Raw genomic sequence first — 18,944 nt, 5'->3', positions numbered from 1 at the left:
GTCATGCCCTAATGCATTTTGGGTGAGCAAGTAAGGATCAAATTATTTTTAGAAGCAATGCTCTATGCGTTTTGACTGAGTACCTCTGGCTAAAACAGTGTTGCAAAAATTCTATGATCTTCACTTTATTGGCTGCCACATGGTGTTATTTGTCCTGCAGGCATGCCACCATCACTAGCAGACCCACTTTGGGGAGGTCTGCCAGTCAATAAAAACCTCATTTATTTGCATGATAAGGAAACAAAGTCACAGCGATCGACAGCAGTCTAGACATGGCACGCGGTGATGACAGTTTTATAGTGGAAATGTACTACGCTCTGTCCTCGTCCCTCAGGGTTATGAGGGGATAGCAGAGATAAATATAAAGCCACCCTCTCATTATGAAATTGATTTGTGAAGAAGTTAACACTCCCAGTTTTCCATCTATAAATTGACTGCTATGTAAAAACATCCATTTTCACAAAAAAAAAAAAAAAAAAAGAGGATACACCATTTATTACTGCATAAAAAGCTGGGTGGATTCAAATTAATTCATTTTCATCACAAATTTGTGCTATAATAATGATAATATACTCTTAATAAATACATAATAAAAGGTTTCTGAAATATTTACATGAATATTAATACAAATATTATTATTACTAATTGTATTATTCATACACAATAATAATTCAAAGTGCTTAACATAAAATGAATCAACAGTCATACAAATATTAAAACAAAAGCAAGGAATTTTTTATTATTATTATTATTATTATCCATATTGTACACCATCTTGGAAAATGTATATATTATAAAAATTTGTGATCAGTTTTACAACACTTACTGCTTTTGTAACATAATACTAAATGATAAAAAAGAAAAAAGAAAAGCTATGCCATACTAAAAACAATAGCAACTAAAAAAAAAAAAAAAAAAATAGATAAATAAAAAAAAAGCTTAAATGAAAGCCACTAAAATGTTAAATTACTTTGAGAATCGTGACAAATGCTAATGGGTCATAATTATGTTTTAATTGTGCATGTCCAGTGTACGTTTCATTTTGAACACATTTTGTGTGCTGTAGATAAAGAAAATCTATAAAGCTTTCCAAGAAATCCTACTAATTTAGCTGTTCACGAGGCGACAAGCTTGTGCAACAGAACTGCATTACCCATCATTCTCCGTGGCAGCACAAGAATGGAATTCATGATTAAATACATTAAAGCATCAGTTACACTCCTAACTCGCATCCTTTACTCTTCATTTTGTTGCATTAGCACTAAAACAGGCTGAATTTGTCAGTAAGTGAGAAAGAGAGAATAAATATGACTTTGCTAAACACATCCATTTTATTCTGACCACAATTACTAGAAAGCACATTATGTCGTAATTACCACTTCTGGACTCATAAATAGGAAGTTCCCAGGAGAACATGAAGGCAGCACAAGTATTCAGTCTGAATGTCTGCTTCTGAATGGTCTGCTTTTGTTATGGTAATTTAAGAATTATTATTGTCATCCTTATTATTTCCTATATTACAGCAGTGGTTCTCTTCACAGAGGCCAGGGCCCACTAGGAGAGGTTCAATAAACTTTTAAAGTGGCCTCAGGATATGTATATATATATATAAAGGGATTTAAATTTTCGATCATTTCCATGATCGATCGTCGTAAATTAACGATCAATTAATCGATTAATTGATAAGCTTAATGCTGCAAAATGCGTCTATTACAGCCACGCAGTAAGGATGTGCAAAAGTCACACACACACACACACACACACATGCTTTCTCACTTGAATAAAAGGGTTTTTAGTCTGAATAAAATGCTAGTAGCAGGATTATAAAATGAATAGATGTGATTATGAATAGATGTGTGGCTTTTCTCAAGCCCAACAAAGAATACTAAGAAGAGAAACATAATTAAATTTAGTATGTAATAAAACTAATATTATTAATTTATTTCATAAATGTAACTATATTAATTTTCACAATTATTTATTAATGTCACACACACACATACCTAGTGCCTCTAGACTTAAAAGACAAAAGTAATAAATGTTACAGACATATTATCATGAAACTGTTAAGTCTATTATTGATTTTGATTTCCACTTCACTTTTATCCAAGGAGACAGAACTATTTGCACTGTATTTACAGTGGCACAATATTCATACAATACTATAACCTAGAAATAATTTAAAGGGGTCACTTGCCAGTCACAGCAGCACGAATTATGTGCCCAGCCACATCTGTTTCAAATATTATTCTAATTATCAGTGAGTGGTGGTTTGAGACATTGCAGTGCCGCACTCGTACTGATTCTTATTCTGCCGAAAGAATGAAAAGACCGTGCTGAATGTGGAGCGATTCGACCAATCAGATGAAAGCAACGTTTCAGCGCCGCCCACTAGTTCGCATGAAATATTGAAGCCATAAACCGATTTGTAAACCCCAAACGACAAAATGAGATATAGAGCCAAAAACTCATTTTCCGTTTGTTAAACTAAATGGAAAAAATGAATAAACGAGCCGTTTTTCCATTTCTCGTTATTGAATTCTAAATAGGAAATGATAGGGCTTTGGTTCTACTAGCGATTTGATTGGAGACCAACAGCCAATCACAATTGACCTTTAATTTTCCGATTGGTTGATTTTGTGGCACACTTGTAACGCTGTTGTAAGTTGAGCGAGCGTATGTCAAGAGTTGAGCGCGCCCGGAATAAGAGGTTGAGAGAGAGAGAGAGGGTCTTGACAGGAGTGCAGAGAAGTTTGTGAGAGAGCACCTGAGTAAACTGTGTGAGAGGGGTTATTCCTGCACGTTAATATGGATAATAGCAAACAAGCAAATACATTTATTGAGCACGGAATTTTTTCTTTGCACAAGCAATTTTTTTTTTTTGCGATTGTTAATTTCTGTTCAAAATATAATGTAATGTGCTTGCAAAATATAGTTCTCTGTGCTCAAAATGTACAATTACTCGCTCAGGATTGAGGCACAAAAATAACAAGTATATAAGTACAAGTAATAAGTTTCCTATACCACACAGAGACCACTGAACGCACTCTTTAAATGGTTTTGTGGTGCTCATTGTTGTATTTTAAAACAAAATTTGCAATGTTTCAACTGACATTATGGCATTTAAAATAAAAATATCCCAACTATACATTTTCCTTAACCCTCTGGAAGCGATTAACGCTTATACGCGTTATGAGGCGTTTTCTCCTGATAACCCCGAAAAGAACTTAAATTACACTTTCAGATTTGATCGTACAGATAAGAGCAATACTTCAATCGAATCTGTAAAGGGTCTACTTTTTTTGTATACAGATACAAAAGCAAAACTTTGTGCATTTATAAAATAAAGAAAACAAACAAGGTGCGCTGTCTGAAGCCTTGGTCTGTGGTGATCTTCATTTACAAACGTGTCATTAAAATGAACTGTACCTCCGTGAATACTCAACGAAGAGACATGAGAGAGAGATCTATAGAAAGCTTGACATGTCTTTTAAACTAAATAAGTGCTGCCGAAAACAAATATTCTGTAATAAAGTAATCCATATGAAAACAACGCAATGTCAGTTTTTCACGTATCCCTTCAATATATCTAATGTGACCACGCCCCCGCGCAGAATGCCCTATTCAGATTAAAATATATATATATATATATATATATATATATATATATATAGTGCTGGCCAATAATAAAAATGTTTTCTTTTGTAATTCTAATAATGTATTCAAAAGTAGTATTGTGCACTTTTTCATTTAAAAGTACTGCTGCATGAACAAAAGTGCAATAACATTTGGTTTGCAAACACTATAAACAAATAAGGTGCTTTTATTACAGCAGTATTCCTTTTACATAGTAGCAATTAAAATATTTATCGTAAATCTTAACTTGTAACATTAATGCAATTAAATACATTATAAAACAAGCAGTTTGTCATTGCCAGGACATTCAAAGTTTTTATAGAAAATATTTTATAGTTTGTTATAGAAAAACAAGTTATGCTCAGAGTCCAGAGCCTTGATCATAACATTATAACAGGCGTCTTCCGAGTAGAGACCTGCACCATCACAGGACCCATCGCAGCAGAATGGTATCAACATCTAGACTGGTGATAGATGTGGGGGGAGATAAGGGGATCACACACAAAGAGCAGGGTCAAGCTGGAGAGTTTTGATATGTTCACGAAGGGGTTGCCAAAGCTTGATGAAAATGGTGCTTGGTCGGTGAAGAGAGTGCCTAATTTTCATAAAACTTTTCCAGTTCAATAGAATGAAACGCCTAGCTAAAAGAGTCAGAAAAGCTACAAAATCTGAAAAGTGAGAAGGCAAAGAATGGCCAGGCAGGAGAACCCCAAATAAAGCTGTGACTGGACAGAATGGGATATCCGCCAAGGTAATGGCTGACAGTGAGACAAACATTTGTCTCCAAAAGGAAGTCAGGGCAGGGCAGGACCAGAACATGTGAATTAAAGTGGCTGAACCCGAATGACACCTTTCACACTCTGAGTCAGTAGACGGGTTAATGTGTGCTAACCTGGTCTTCGACCAGTGGGCTCTATGAACCACCTTGCACTGTATGAGCCTGTGACATATGGAGTAAACCCTGTTCAGGACTGCCCTCCATGTCTCCTTGTTAATCTCAGTACTGATGTCTTGGGACCAGACAAAGAGTAAATCCAATTGAAGATTCCAATTGAACAATTGCATTCACTAATTTATAATCTGACCCTTTAGTACAAGGATCCACACCCAGAATATTGACTAAATCTGAAGGTAGAGGTGCATTTGGAAAGTTGACAATTTTTTTCATACAAAATCGCAAATTTGTAAATATCATAATTTTCTTTGGGGGGAAATATTAAACTGAGAAGTCAACTGTTCAAAAGAGGCAAAAACACCATCAATGTAAAGGTCAGCAATAGAAACCAACACAAGGTTTCTCCAAGAGGTGTAAGCACTGTCTAAAAGGGAGGGGCATGAAAATGTCTGAAATCCACGGTTCTTAAAAGGTAAACTATAAGTCTGTTCCTTTTGAAATATTTATGTACAGGCGTAATTTCTAATGTAGTATTATAATTTGCCTAGGTAGAAGCTCAACAGATGCTATGAAGTTATATGTAAGTGAGCCAAATTGAAAATAATTGCAAAAATGCATTGTAGATGCACTTAATTCCATGCATTTTTTGTTTTGTTTACAGTGTGAAAATGGTTTCATAGTGTGGATTTCAAATGCCTTGTGTGGTGAAAAGATATGGAGAGTGTCTCTGTTTTCTTCTCCTGAAGTTGGCAGAAATTGAAACTGTACTTTTACCCATGCACATTGTATAAATCACTTCTTCATATTCCAATCTATCACAGCAAGCAGCTTGCCAATTATGGGGTTTAACAGAATGGGATTTAACAGACTCACTTGATTTTTTTTTATTTTTTTTTCAACTTTCACTTGAGTCTGGGGTCTGTTGGTGAGAAGTAGGCCTATATAGCAAATCCCCAGCGCTGAGGCTGTAAGATACATGATGATTGTCTGCGTGTACCGGCTTTGCATGATCAACAAAACATGGACTGAATGCAGATGAAAGCCTAGAGTAAAAGGAGTGCTCTGGTGGAGAGAGATATCATGGCTATGATGGGAAAATACCATGGCAATGCTAATAGTGCCGGCTTGCAGGCTTCCTTGCACTTTTTTTATTATTTTTTTTATTTTAGCATATGGTGATCATTAGACAGTGCAGAAATAGATCAGGGTGATGAACCAGGACTTTGACGAAGCCTGTCTTTCCAAATTAAGTGTTGGATGAGATAAAATGACCAGACGTGTAATGCGCTTAACATGGTCAGAACCTTCTTCTTAATTGTATCTATCAAATAATAATTGTGTAAAAAAATACTTATTTTTTTTTTTTTAATTTATCTGAGACCAATAAAAAAAAGTTAAGGACTTGATCACTAAATTAGTTGCTATTTAGCTGTAATATTTCTCTGTGCTGGCATCTAGTAATTTACAATGAACTGTGTATTATTTCAGGGAATGTAATCAGTCTCAAACTATATATATATATATATATATATATATATATATATATATATATATATGGTATAATTTTACCATGGTAAAGCCGGGCTCACACTACAGAAGTTTTAAAATCATAACTGATTTTGAAATCTGGTTGCAGCACACACATGAGGAGAATCTTTGCAGATTATCTTCCTTCAAATATTAAACATGCACACACTACAAGATTTGAACATCATGGCACACAACACACTGTAAGATATTATTAAGATTATCATGCCAAAGGGATCGTCACTGTTTTTTTATTTTTTTTTATTTAGCATGCTAGCTTTGTGCACTCACCCGGTGCATTCATACTCCAGCGCTTCTCTTTCTCCTTACATTTGTGATGCGTTTTTGACATATTATACAGGCAGTTGTGTTACTACAAAATGCCAAGAAACCGTTTTCTCCTCCATCTCCACTATCCAACGAAGCTGCACATCGGCTGTTTTGCAGTTTTGCTCATCGGCTGTGAAAGTACTGACGTAATCATACAGACATCATCATCCCGATTTAAATCCTAAATATCAAACATGTTTGATAATAATCGGGGCTGCCCTGATTTGTGTGCGAGCAGATCGGTAGGTGCGAGATTCAATCAGTGAACGCATCACATTACCAGATAATCCGCGCCGAACATCAGGACCGATCGAGGTGCTCGACAAGATGTTTGCTCCGATTCTCGGGAGGGGGAAATCGAGGCTAATTCGGGCTAAAAATCCTGTAGTGTGATCCAGGCTTTAGTCAAAAAAGACAAAAATCACCATAAAAGTGGTCTAATAACTATTTTTAAGTTTTATAAAGACATACAATGATTAAAGTCATTATTCAGTGATTATCTTGCTATCCAGTGGGCTATTACACTTATTATTTGGACTACTTGGATGCAAGGACCTGGTCAGTCCAGTTTCTGATTAATTGAGTCAGATTTATGTATTTTTCCTAATGACAAGGACATTACATGTTAAAGGATATTTGTCAGATTTTACATTTCAAATATTATTATTAATTGTAAATGTAGTCTGCTAATGAAAATTACAAAATGGTAAATGATAATTGTAAGATTTACAGATAGTAATATTTCCATGAAGAACTTTTAACGTTCTTAGAAACTTTCCATTGCAAAAAACATTTTTCATACTAAAAAAAAAAAAAAAAAGTTACTTTAAAAGTCTTTAGACTATGATAAAAAGAGTTCTTTGTGGAACCCAAAATGGTTATTCTCTGTTTCTTGTTAAAAAAAAAAAAAAACACTTTGGAACCTTGGACTGAAAGCATACATTTGTGAAATTCTTAGTAAATGGGACACATTGTGAGAAAGCAGGATGACCAGAATATGTTTATTCTGCAGTCCTAAAGCTCTTTACCTAAGATGGATTGAAGCCGGGCTGTTCTTTGGGGGTGGTCGGCAGATGCTGTTGGGGAAACTCTGTTCCAACATGCGGCCCGACACAGATAAATTGGCTCATGGAAGCTACCTGATGCATTGTGCAACTCAAAGAAAGCCTGTTGGCGAGACAGACTGTCGTGCAGGTCGTTTTGCACATGCTTTCTGAGGCCCGTGGCTACATCTAGACTGCTTTTACAGTTCAGAGAATAAATTTACCTGCTGGGAAACCAGTGGAGATCAATAAACCTGCGGCACGCACAATAACAGCCAGTGCTTGAAGCTCAATTGAGAATGTCCTTGACATGAAACATTCTGCTAGCGCTCCAGCGCCTTTCTTTTTATTTACCACGATGATGACTCGAAACAACTCAGCAAACGTTCTTTTTTTTCCTCTGCCAACAGCCACCTTGTTGTACATCTAGCTATACTTACACTGGTGCACGATCGTAACTACTTTGTCAATAGCATCAAAAAAGACAGCTGTTGTGCTCGTATATTCAAAAACACAATGATGCACATCGCCTGAAACTGGGAAAAAATGGCCTTTCTGTCTGTTGCATTAACTGCAGAACAAATCAATCTTTTGATTTAATGCACTGCAGTGTGTTGGCATTCATTTACAGAATAATAATGTAATAGCAGAAATTTATATCTAGAAGTTAATGATTCATAGTTTTTGAAAGTTTGTGTGTTATCAAGTGTTCAAAATGCACGGCACACTATCATTGATGGCGACTGTCAAAAAAAAGTGCTCTGCTGAATAACAAATAGCGACAGAAGCGTTTATAAATGTCATGCTTATCTCTTATTCTGACCACGATTTGCTTTCATCTTGATTTTCACTTGAGTTTTTAAAGGAGACTATGACTTTTCCTCTTCCGAAGAAAGACGACAAACAAAGCAAACAGATCAAAGAGGGATTGTGTGTACTTGTAGCAGCACTATTTGGTTTTATATCATTTACTCAACCCATGTCATCCCAGCTGCTTAGTATATATTTTTTTTTTTACATGAAACTTAAAAGGAAATCTCCTATTCTCCATATTAGAACTGTATATTTATACTGCAGTCCTCCAAAAAAGACAAAGCAAGACTACAGGCTAATCATTATTTGAGTCGATGACATGATTTCATGATTTTTTGTTTTTCTTCTGTCCTGTCTAATAAATACATTTCTGTATTAATATTAATGTTGATATTTTTGCATTTTTGGGGGCATAAGGTCAAAATAATTAATACAATTTCCTTGATATAATAATGAAAAAGGAGCCTCATTTAAAAAACAAAAAACTAAATAAACAACAACCACAATAATAATAATAATGTATTTATTTATTTATTTATTCATTTTCCTCTTCAAAAGTGCTGGATGCAAACAAATCAGGCAGATACACATATATTATGTATTTTTATTATTATTATTATTATTATTATTAAGTATTTGCTGTATGCTCGTATCTGTGGAAAAGAACAGTTGTAATGTCAATCTGTGTTTCTAGAAAGAAAGGGAAAATGGTCAGTTAATCATAAAAAATGTTTAGTTCGTTTTAAAAATGATTTAAAAATGTTACGGGCAGCATTTACGGATGTTGTGCTGATAAGTATCCAGTGATGGTGTTTAGTGATTTCTTTTTTCAGTTTTGCTGCACATGGGTGTTTTTTTTTATTTGGGTTTAATTTGCATTGTTAAATAGTGCCGGTGTGCTATATTCCTTTCCATATTTTTATATGCTTCTTTCCTCTAGGTTATTTAAAACGTGTGAAAACTCCTCAAGTTCGAGAACCTTTGCTATGCTCATTCATTTGACTTGTAATTTTGAAGACAGCAGAACATTTAATTAGTCAGAAAAGTTGTTCAACAAGACTAAGTTAATAATAACTGGCCAAAGGTCACGGCCCGCAGTGCAATGAGACGCGAATGACGCAACATGAGGGAACTCAGGCCAGGCGTAGGAATTGTCCTCATTATCAAGCACCTTTTATTGTCTCTGCTCTTGATTCCTTGGAGAGGCCAATTAGCTACAGATGAAACTCATTTGTTTGCACGGCTTGGTGTGTTGTGCACTAGAAATTACAGTTAATCTGAGTGGTTAACTGGGCAGTAGCTGGTGTGCTGAAAATGCACCTCAAGTATTTGCAGCACGACCCATCCAGTATGACTCAGAAGATATCAAGCTATGATTGCTTTCCTGAAAATGTCAAATTTTATCTTTTTTTTTCTTTCTTTTTTTTTATGCATTTGGCAGACACTTTTAGCCAAGGTGATTTGAAGTGCATTCAAGTATCAGTTTTATCAACCCATGACCTTGCCGTCAGTAATGCTCTTATCAGTTGAGCTACTAAGAAAGATGGAATCATTGATGCTGAAATAGGATGGGATCGACGTGTTTGTGATTTTACTGCCACTGCTTATACCATGTATTAAATATATGTAGGGCGTTTTTTTTTTTTTTAAGGTTATCTAAAGTTTTTGACATTTACAGGGAGGATAAGCGAGATTTGATTTGGGGAATTGAAATTCAGTGAAATGAAACTTGAGGCATTTTATGAAAGTGATTCTTCAAGAATTTGTAAACATTGTTTATTATATTTTCATATACAGTGCATGCATAATTATTATATTCTGATATTCTGATCTTTTTTTTTTTTTTCAAGTACATCACCAAATCCAAACCACATCAATCTTCACAGCTACTAATTGTCTTCTATTTTATTATTTATAATAAGTGTTTTAAAATTGTCCATCGAGGCTGGAAGTGAAAAACTCCTGTGCATAATAATTAACCAAGTTCCCTTTTACGGATAAAATGAGCCAAAAAAACGAGATTAAACTCAGACTGAAAAGTAAAAAAAAAGTATTAAATGCCCTCAAGAAGGATGCAATACTAATGCAACAATAGAATTGACAAAGTTAAGGCATGACAGTTGGACAGCGAAATGCTCATTGGGTAGGCAGGGTCCAAAAAAAAAAAAAAAACAACAACAAAAAAACAACAGGAATTAACCATTTAGTCTCCAGCGCCACTATTTTTTTTTTCGACCTACTTGGAGTCTCCAGAAGTGCAAGGTGTCTGGTTCTCAGAGACTTTGCTTTGGTAAAGAATCCTAAAAAATAATTACCCTCATTTGGTGGCAATGACACATATTTCTGCCATGGCATTCTTTGCAATCCAACAAAGAGGTCTTTATTCCTTCCAGTCTTGAATATAAGATTAAAGAGTTTGTTAGAGTCCTGCATCTCAACTGAGTTTAACTGCAGTGAGAAGTGGAGTAAAGTGGGGTGGAAAGCCCAAGTGATCTGTGGGATTGAGTAGTGGGTGAAGAGGGTGAGAGTGAGCTTAGCCTAGCTTGACCTCTGCACTGTTGTTTATGAGAGAAGTCCCAGGCTGCAGTGTTTCGATTGACTGAATGATAACCTACTCTCAAAACATTTGTCATGGAAAATGCTTTAACGCTGCAGCTGGTCAAGCTATTTTTTATTCCATGATGTACATCAGTAACACCCCATTATTGATTTTTAAGCTTTTATGCGTCTCAAAGACTAACAAGAATTTTAGTTGTTGAGAATATTAAACATCATCACGCCAAACTCATCAACTCACTATTCTGCTTAACGTTACGAAGATGAAGATCCCTCGCTGATGTGGTGAATCCGCGGTGCCATCGAGCAGGTGGGGAGTGTGCCGCCATGGACGCTCGAGACGGTGGGCTGGAGCGAGTTGCCGGGGACGGGCGAGCTCGCTGCCGGCCGCCCGCGATGTGGAGGGGCGGCTGCCGTCTGTGAGGGAGCGGAGGAGTCGGCGCCGTTCGCCAGGGGGCCGGAGCCTGCTGCCTCCGTGAAGGAATCCGGAGGAGCAGGGAACGGGGGACTCCTGCCGGCTGCCCAAAACCGGAGGAGCCGTCGCCGTCCACCGGGCGGCGGAGGAGTGTCGTGCCATCCGCCGAGGGCCGTCCAGTGCCACCGCCAGGCACCGTGGAGGAGATCACCCAGCTGGTGGAGGGCCGAGCAGCAGTGCGTCTGGGAACCGGATTTTTTTTTTTTCTCTCTCCCCTCTCTCGTCCCTGTCGCTCCTCCTTCCATCTCCTTTTCTCTCGCCTCGTCTGTCATACCCCCAGGTTCCCGCAGGTCTCCGTGAGCGGTCCCCCCCGGAGGGGGGAGGGGGTGGGAGTAGAGCGCAGTCTCGAGGGTACCCCCCGGCCTGCGAGGGGCGATGGGGGTATGTGGCGAGTGGGGCGGGGCCGAGGGACGTGGGAACAAGGAGTGAGGCGGGCGGAATAATTGGGAAATCAGCGACACCTGCGAGCCACCGCCGGTCTCGAGTCCCACGTAGGAGATGGAAGGATATAAAACTGGAGCGACGATAGTGAAGGACGAGAGAGGACCAGGCCTGGGCCTTATTTTATGTTTTGCTTTTTATTTGAGCGCACCAGTCGTCCGTGAGGGGCTGGTGCGCTGTTTTGTGTTTATTTTGAATTATTAAAATGTTATTTGATTGTCCGCCGGTTCCCGCCTCCTTCTTCCCGATGATTAGGAAGTATATTATTACAGTATGAATGAAAAAAAAAATGTCTATAATTTATACAAAGTTGTACAGACCTTTTATTTCTTTTTTTCTGCAATAAACCAAATGCCAAAGGAAATAATGGGGTTTTGTGGTCGGGGGTACTAGGGTGTTGCTTTCAGGTGGGCCTACACTACATCACTTTATTTAACTTTAATAATAAAACTAGTATCTTTTCCTTAAAGTGTGCAGAGCAGAATCTATCTTCCAGAGAAACACTGAGGATCTAAATTAGGTTGACATTATAAATTATTCAAAACTTAGTGATAAACAGCAGTATGTAGAAATTATAAAGAACAATTTTTCACTCCACATCACTTCACCTTAAACAGCTTGTTAGTGGAACTCACTAGAATTTTGAAAACATCTGACCTACTGTCACACTACTAAAAGACTGTCTAGTTATCGCCCAATCCTGCTCAAATCTCAAATTAACAGATACTTTGCATTACTATTCTTCTATCTGAAAAGTTTGGCCTATTCAAGGTGGCTGACCTCATGTGACCTTTATGGGGTTTTAAAATAACATGACACCATGCCAATTATTTTCTTTTTAATGAGGGCATGCTTTCTGTTTTCTTGTTTGTTTATTTGCTAGCAACTTGTATAAACACGCAATTAGCTGTACAAGGCATTTTTGCGCTGTTTTGATATTCTAATTCAATGCGCTACTGCTAATATGACAGTCTGCCAGACTGACTGTAGATAGCCTTGTAAGCAACTTGTCTTTTTGTACTTTTTTACTCCGACAGTGTACGCCGAGCGCTGTGCACTTTGGGATGAATGTCCCAATGACGGTGTAATTAAATTTCACACATTAACACTTCGATCATTACAAGCACACTAACCCTCACCCTCTGTCAGATGAGCTAAAAGCGGCGCCTGCAGTCTCTCTCCTGAAGCCACAGGAATAAAAGCCTCTTAATGTGTAATTCTGAATGCATTCGTGGTGAACGTGCTGCATTCAGTCCGTCTGAGCTAAAAGAGCCAAAGACTGCGTTTAGATGTACCTTACAATCTCATCATGAAAGACGTATACATGAAAGCTGATTACTCACCTGTGTCCAGTGCTGCCCTGTTATTGCATTTTGATGTTCTTTCCCCCTATTTATTCTCTTCAAATCAGTATAAACAGGAGGTGAGCGTGATTCGCTAACGGGCTGCCTGGCATTGAGATGATACAGCTTTCATGTTGTGGCCTACATTTTCATCCCATAGTACAAATTGGAAATTCTATGTTGTACACAATAGGTTGACACGTTACAGAGAAAGTAGGGAGGCAAAACAAGAAACCGCGCAATCCAGAAACAAAGGACATCAATGAGGATGAGTGTATTAGAGGAAGATTACTCTGAGAGACACGAACGAACGCAACCAGTCAAGCTGCCCTCTGTATGATCACATGTTGTACTCAGAACGCAGAGGAAAAGGCAAAGGTGAAATCTTAGTGGAGATTATGCAGAGCAGGTTCAACAGTGTGCCGGCGCAGCTTTGTGAAAAGTGATGTGCAGAACAAGACTGTTGAGCTTCACAAAATGGAAAGTTGCTGTTAGAAAAGAGAGAAAATCCCCATTTCCGCCATCAGGGCAATAATTAAGAAGTTCCAATCAACTAAAGATGTTATACATCTGCCTGGAAGAGGACATGTGTCTATATCGTCATAATGCACAGTGAATGAGGAGAGTTTGAGTGGCTAAAGAATCTCCAAGGATCAAAAAATAATAATAATAAAAAAATCAAACAGCCCCTCCATCCAGCACATGTTGTTTGTGAGGGTTTCAAGAAATATTATCCTTGCTCATCCAGAAACAAACTCCAGCAAATTCATTTGTCAGACAATACTGGAACTTCAAATGGCACTGGCTTCTATGGTTAAATGAAACAAAAAAAAAGAGCTTTTTGGCAGCAAACCCACCAGATGGGTTTAGTACAAACAGGGATACAAAGTACCCCATTTGCACGGTTAAATATACTGTTGGATCTTTAATGTTGTTGTGGGCCTGTTTTCTGCCGGAGGTCCTGGATATTTTTTTCAGATGCATGGAAACCTGGATTATATCAAATACCAACAGATAAAAATCTAAACCTCCCCCTGTTAGAAATCTTATAATGGACCATGTTTGGATCTTCCATCAGGAGAGTATTCCAAAACAAACGTTAAAATGAACACAAAAATCGGTCACTGAGCACAAAATGGAGCTTCTGCCATTGCTGTCCCAGTCTTCTGACCTCAACTCTATAGAAAAAAATAAATAAACAATGTGTTGAACTGAAGAGAAGCACCACTAACATGGAGATGTGAATCTGTAGGATCTGGAGAGATTCTGGAAAAAGGAATAGTCTCTGAACTTTTATCAGGTGTTCTCCAAACATACACATACATACATACATACACATAAATAAATAAATATTTACACACAAATAATTTGCATAACATTTCAGTAAACCTCTCTTGGATTTTTTTTTTTAAACTTCTCTTGAATTTGTTTTATTAATAATTTAAATTTAAGTTAACATGTAGGCTACATTACTTAGTATTTCACATGTGTTTAAAACTAGCTTTTTGAACAAACATAGCCAATCATGCTACCTTCTGTTTAACCACATGTACTCGGGCTGCAGTGGAAATGGCAAAGGTAACAGCTTAGCAAAGATTATGCAGGGCAGATTCAACAACATGCTGGCGGAGCATTGAGAAAAATGATTTAAGGGATTTGATGAAGAAAAAGGCGGCTGTTGTTTCACTTGGGCAGGTTTTCAGATGCCAGACAAGCGCTCGCATTTGGTGGCGGCATGTTTCTAGTACTTTGATCTATTATGGGCTCCACTATAATAATGAATGGCGTGTATTTCCATCATTCGATTAGATGCATAGCTCGCCCTTACGTCCCTGTCCTTCAACATTACTCTTAGTCAAAGAGTAGACGTGGAAGATTAAAATATTGCCTGCTGGGGTGCTGTTGCACCCAAATGTGTGCAGTGGACAAAATGTGTAATGGCTTCAGGATTAATAATGGATAAGTATCACTGAAAAACCTTTGCCTACTCTAATGCATAATTATTTCTTTACCAGCATGGAGATGGACATTAATTAGCTGTCCAATGCCCTTTGGAAGTAGGGTCAGGGTCAAATTGTACTACACTTGCATCTTAAAAGGGCAAGTGTTAGACTGGCACACATCAGGTGATGTGATTTTTGGTCATGCAGAGTGGTGGTGTTAAAGTTCCCTTTCCATACTACACTCGTACTGTGTCTTGCTAAGACGCTTTGGGAAAAAAATTTTTTTCCTCCTGAACTAAAGCCTTTTTTCAATCACACAGTGAAACTGCATGGTCATTGGTTCATGCAGTGTATTAAAAACAAACCAATGGCTCAGCAGCGGAGCTGGTTAGAGTGGAAACCTCCACCGCATCCTGAACCTTCCAGGCTGGATGATTGGTTTGGGGTGAGATTGGCTATGGGGATAATAAAACGATATTCACTCCACTTCGCATGAAGACCCCTGCGCTTCAGTTGCGTGGTCCCCACTTTAGATGCTTATCAATATATGTTCCTTCCCTTCGGGGCTGTCCCTGCCCCTCGCACTTTTACAAAGTACATGGATGTGGCTCTCTCCCCTCTGAGACAGATGGAAATCCACATTCTCAACTACCTCGACGACTGACTCGTGCTAGCCCGCAATAAGACAATTAATATCCTCGGACTCTGGGTCAATTTTGCCGAAAGCTCGTTGTTCCCCAGCCAGCGAAAATCATTCCTGGAAACAATTTTCTACTGAGCCCAAATGAGAGCTGTAGTCATGCCGGAACAGGCTCTGGCCATATGGAGGCTAGTCCTCCTTCGAGATTGGTACCACATTTCCACATCAACTGCCTGGAAATGCTAGCAGTATGTTGAACCTGTCGATTCTTCCTGCCAATCCTAAAAGGGCACCATGTGCTAATCCAGTCGGACAACATGTTTGTGGTGTAATACATAAATGGCCAGGGAGGCCTCTTCTTGAAGCATCTCGTCACTCTGGTAGAGCGCCTCCTGGAATGTGTTCAACTAAACCTACACTCGCTGAGAGCAGCACATTTGAAGGAAAAAAAAAGAAAGAAAAACAACGGCACAGTTATCCGGTTGTTAAAGAGTGTCATGAGGCTGAATCCGCCTCGTCCCCCTACTGTGCTTTCAGGGGATCTGCCCACTGTGCTGAGGGCCCCGCTTTCGAGCCGCTATTCTGCCAACATTTGTTTGCTATCGCTAAAGACTGTCCTGCTTATGGAACTGGCATCAGTAAAGCGAATAGGGGACCTGCAGGCCCTCTCCATTAGCCCTGCCTGCCTGGAATTCTGGCCTAATGACTCTAAAGTTGTCCTGAAACCAAGCCGTGTTTACCTACCTAAGGTGCTCTCCACTTCATTCAGAGCACAGGTCATTACGCTCTTTATGCTTCCTCCTTCTGAAGAGGAGAGAAAGTTATCTCTGCTCTGCCCTGTTAGAGCTCTGACAATCTACAATGAGTGTTCTGGGCGGTCTGAAAAACTCTGTCAACTTCGGTAACCACACCAAAGGTCTTCCGGTCACGAAGCACAGACTCTCTAGATGGATAGTTGGCTCCATCTCACTAGCGTACTCTTCTTTGGGCCTACAATGCCCCATTGGAGTATGGGCCCACTCAACCAGAGACAACGCCTCGTCTTTGGCATATTTGTGAGGCAGCCTACTGGGCCTCGCCGTCCACATTCATAAGATTTTATAACCTGGAAGTCCCGGCCTTGCAGGCCAGGGGCCTTTCCACTTGAAGAGACACGCACTGCGTAAATAGATCTGGCAGAGATGCTTTGGCCCCATCATGCTCAGTATATTTGGCATTAGTTCACCTGTTAGCTCTCAACCCCTGGGTGTCGAATTCTGGAACGATTAACCAGGCAGGGTGTGACCTCAAGAAGCTCAGCCCATCATAGCCTTGGGTTGTTGTAAACTCCTCTTTGGGCTTTGATTGCTTATGGAAGTTTGATACTTTTAGTCATTCAACTACTTTAGCACAGGATGAATGTACTGTGTTCCCAAAGCGTCTTAACAAGATGCAGTACGAGTAACGTAACCTCTGTACAGGAACGAGTACTACGTTGCTTGCTGTGCTATGTAGCTGCATGACTCGGTCATCTCTTCAGTCGAATAAACCTACGAATTTTGTGTCAAGGACATAATGCTTATATATTTTGTATGTATTTACTAATTTATTCAAATATAGTTAAAACTGCTATTTATATGAGTGTTACTTTAGTACTGTTTAAATACTGTTATTGTATTGATTCATATTTTGCATTTTATTTACATAGACATTTGTAAGAATTATTATTTTTTTTAGCTTTAGTTATAGTTAAACAATAAGCACTGTGTACAATAACCCGAATACACTTCTTTTATTATGATAACCGGAATACACTTCTATTATGTTGTTCCTGTGGCTCAGTGGTGATGCACTGCATTAGCAGTGCAAAAGGTCATTAGTTCAATTTACAGCTGAAAAAAATATGTAAGTACAAATGTTTATAGCCCAAGTGCACTTAAGTCGCTCTGGATAAAAGTGTCTGATAAATGTAAATTTTTATTTACTGAAACAAAAAATATATCTTATTATTATGGTTCTTTAACATGGACTCTCTTATTTGTCATTTACTTTTAAATCAAAGTCAGAAAAGTGCCTATCATGCTAAAAGAAGTACAAAAACTACCAGAGCAGTAATTCATATGATTCAAAGTGTCCCAAAGCCATATAATTTATAACAAAAAGGCAAAAATGTTGTCTTCTGCCGTAGTTTCCCTGCTACATTCATCATACACACAATTTGTTTGCATACAGCAGGAGACAAAATGCACACACCACAAAATAAGGAGGTGAGATTTATTAATGTATTAAATTTAATGCAGCTAAGATGGACATGCTAGGCATGAACATATTGAAGCATAAAGGACATTTGAGAGCTGGGATCATCAGTGAATAATGACAAATTTCAGTTTAGACTTCACAAAAGTAAGATAAGGGTGAGTAGATGATGAAAGAATCGTCATTTTTGCTTGAACTAACCCTTTAAAGGAGCACAGACTGAAGCTCTGTGATTAAAGAGTCTGTGCTCCATGTTCTGATTCCTTTTATTCATCCCACTGCAGTGAGTAGTAGAAGCCCAACAACTTTGTTCTTAAAGTGTGAGAGAAAGATTTCATGGGAGAGATATTTTACTGAAGCATGGCAATCAGCAAACTAAATAAATGAGGCATTAAGTGAGGGCATTAAGGTAATAGCATTTAAGCTGTAGAGAAAAGGTCGTACTTTTCTTATATTGCAACCAAGATTAGTGAGAGAAATTAGATAAAACAAATAAATGACAAAAATATGTGGATTACCATGCAAAGCTGTGCAATTATGCCTGCTGTATCTGCATACTGCATGTTAGTATTAAACATAAAGCTGAAATGCACACTACTGCTTCACAATCTGTTATTTTTTAGGTTAAAGCTTAACAGATGTAGGTTGTGTTGTGAATACTGAACAGTATGTACTGCATTCTGCCTTCTGTTTGGCTTAGTATGTGAATACAAGACAAAAAATATAGGTACAGTATACTGTATACATAGTTTTAATAAAATACATTTCTAAATGTTTAAGAGTATGATTAAATAAAAAGTCAAGAAAGATATTAAAGTTGAAACTTTGCAAATGATATAGAGGGTAAACTTCCAGGTACATGTTCAGTTCAGTTAAATTTTATTTATATAGCACATTTAAAAAACTCCACAAATTAGGTGCCACCACTGAAAAAGCTTGGTCACCTTATTTTTAACCTGGCTCTCGGAACATCGAAGAGCACCTGATTGGATGACCTCAGTGCTTTATCAGGAGTGTGGACATGTAAAAGCTTTGATATATAAGCAGGTACCATCCCATTTAAAATC

General features: G+C 38.1%; 1 protein-coding gene and 1 long non-coding RNA gene across 2 annotated transcripts in view; one reads left to right on the top strand and one right to left on the bottom strand.

The window, feature by feature from the left end:
* The window catches only part of LOC113049761 (transmembrane protein 132E), a 293,725-nt gene that overhangs the window by 91,425 nt on the left and 183,356 nt on the right, over positions 1-18,944 (top strand). The gene's annotated exons all lie outside the window — the stretch shown is intronic.
* LOC113049762 (uncharacterized) lies at positions 12,040-17,503 on the bottom strand. The gene is made up of 2 exons (XR_003276643.1): positions 16,798-17,503; positions 12,040-16,747 (listed from the first exon to the last, which is right to left on the bottom strand). It is a non-coding gene; the product is annotated as an uncharacterized LOC113049762 (long non-coding RNA).

Source organism: Carassius auratus, chromosome 30 (genome assembly GCF_003368295.1).
Source record: "Carassius auratus strain Wakin chromosome 30, ASM336829v1, whole genome shotgun sequence".
NCBI classification, from domain to species: domain Eukaryota; kingdom Metazoa; phylum Chordata; class Actinopteri; order Cypriniformes; family Cyprinidae; genus Carassius; species Carassius auratus.
The sequence above is the reverse complement of the archived record's forward strand: the minus strand, read 5'-3'. Positions and strand labels throughout refer to the sequence as shown.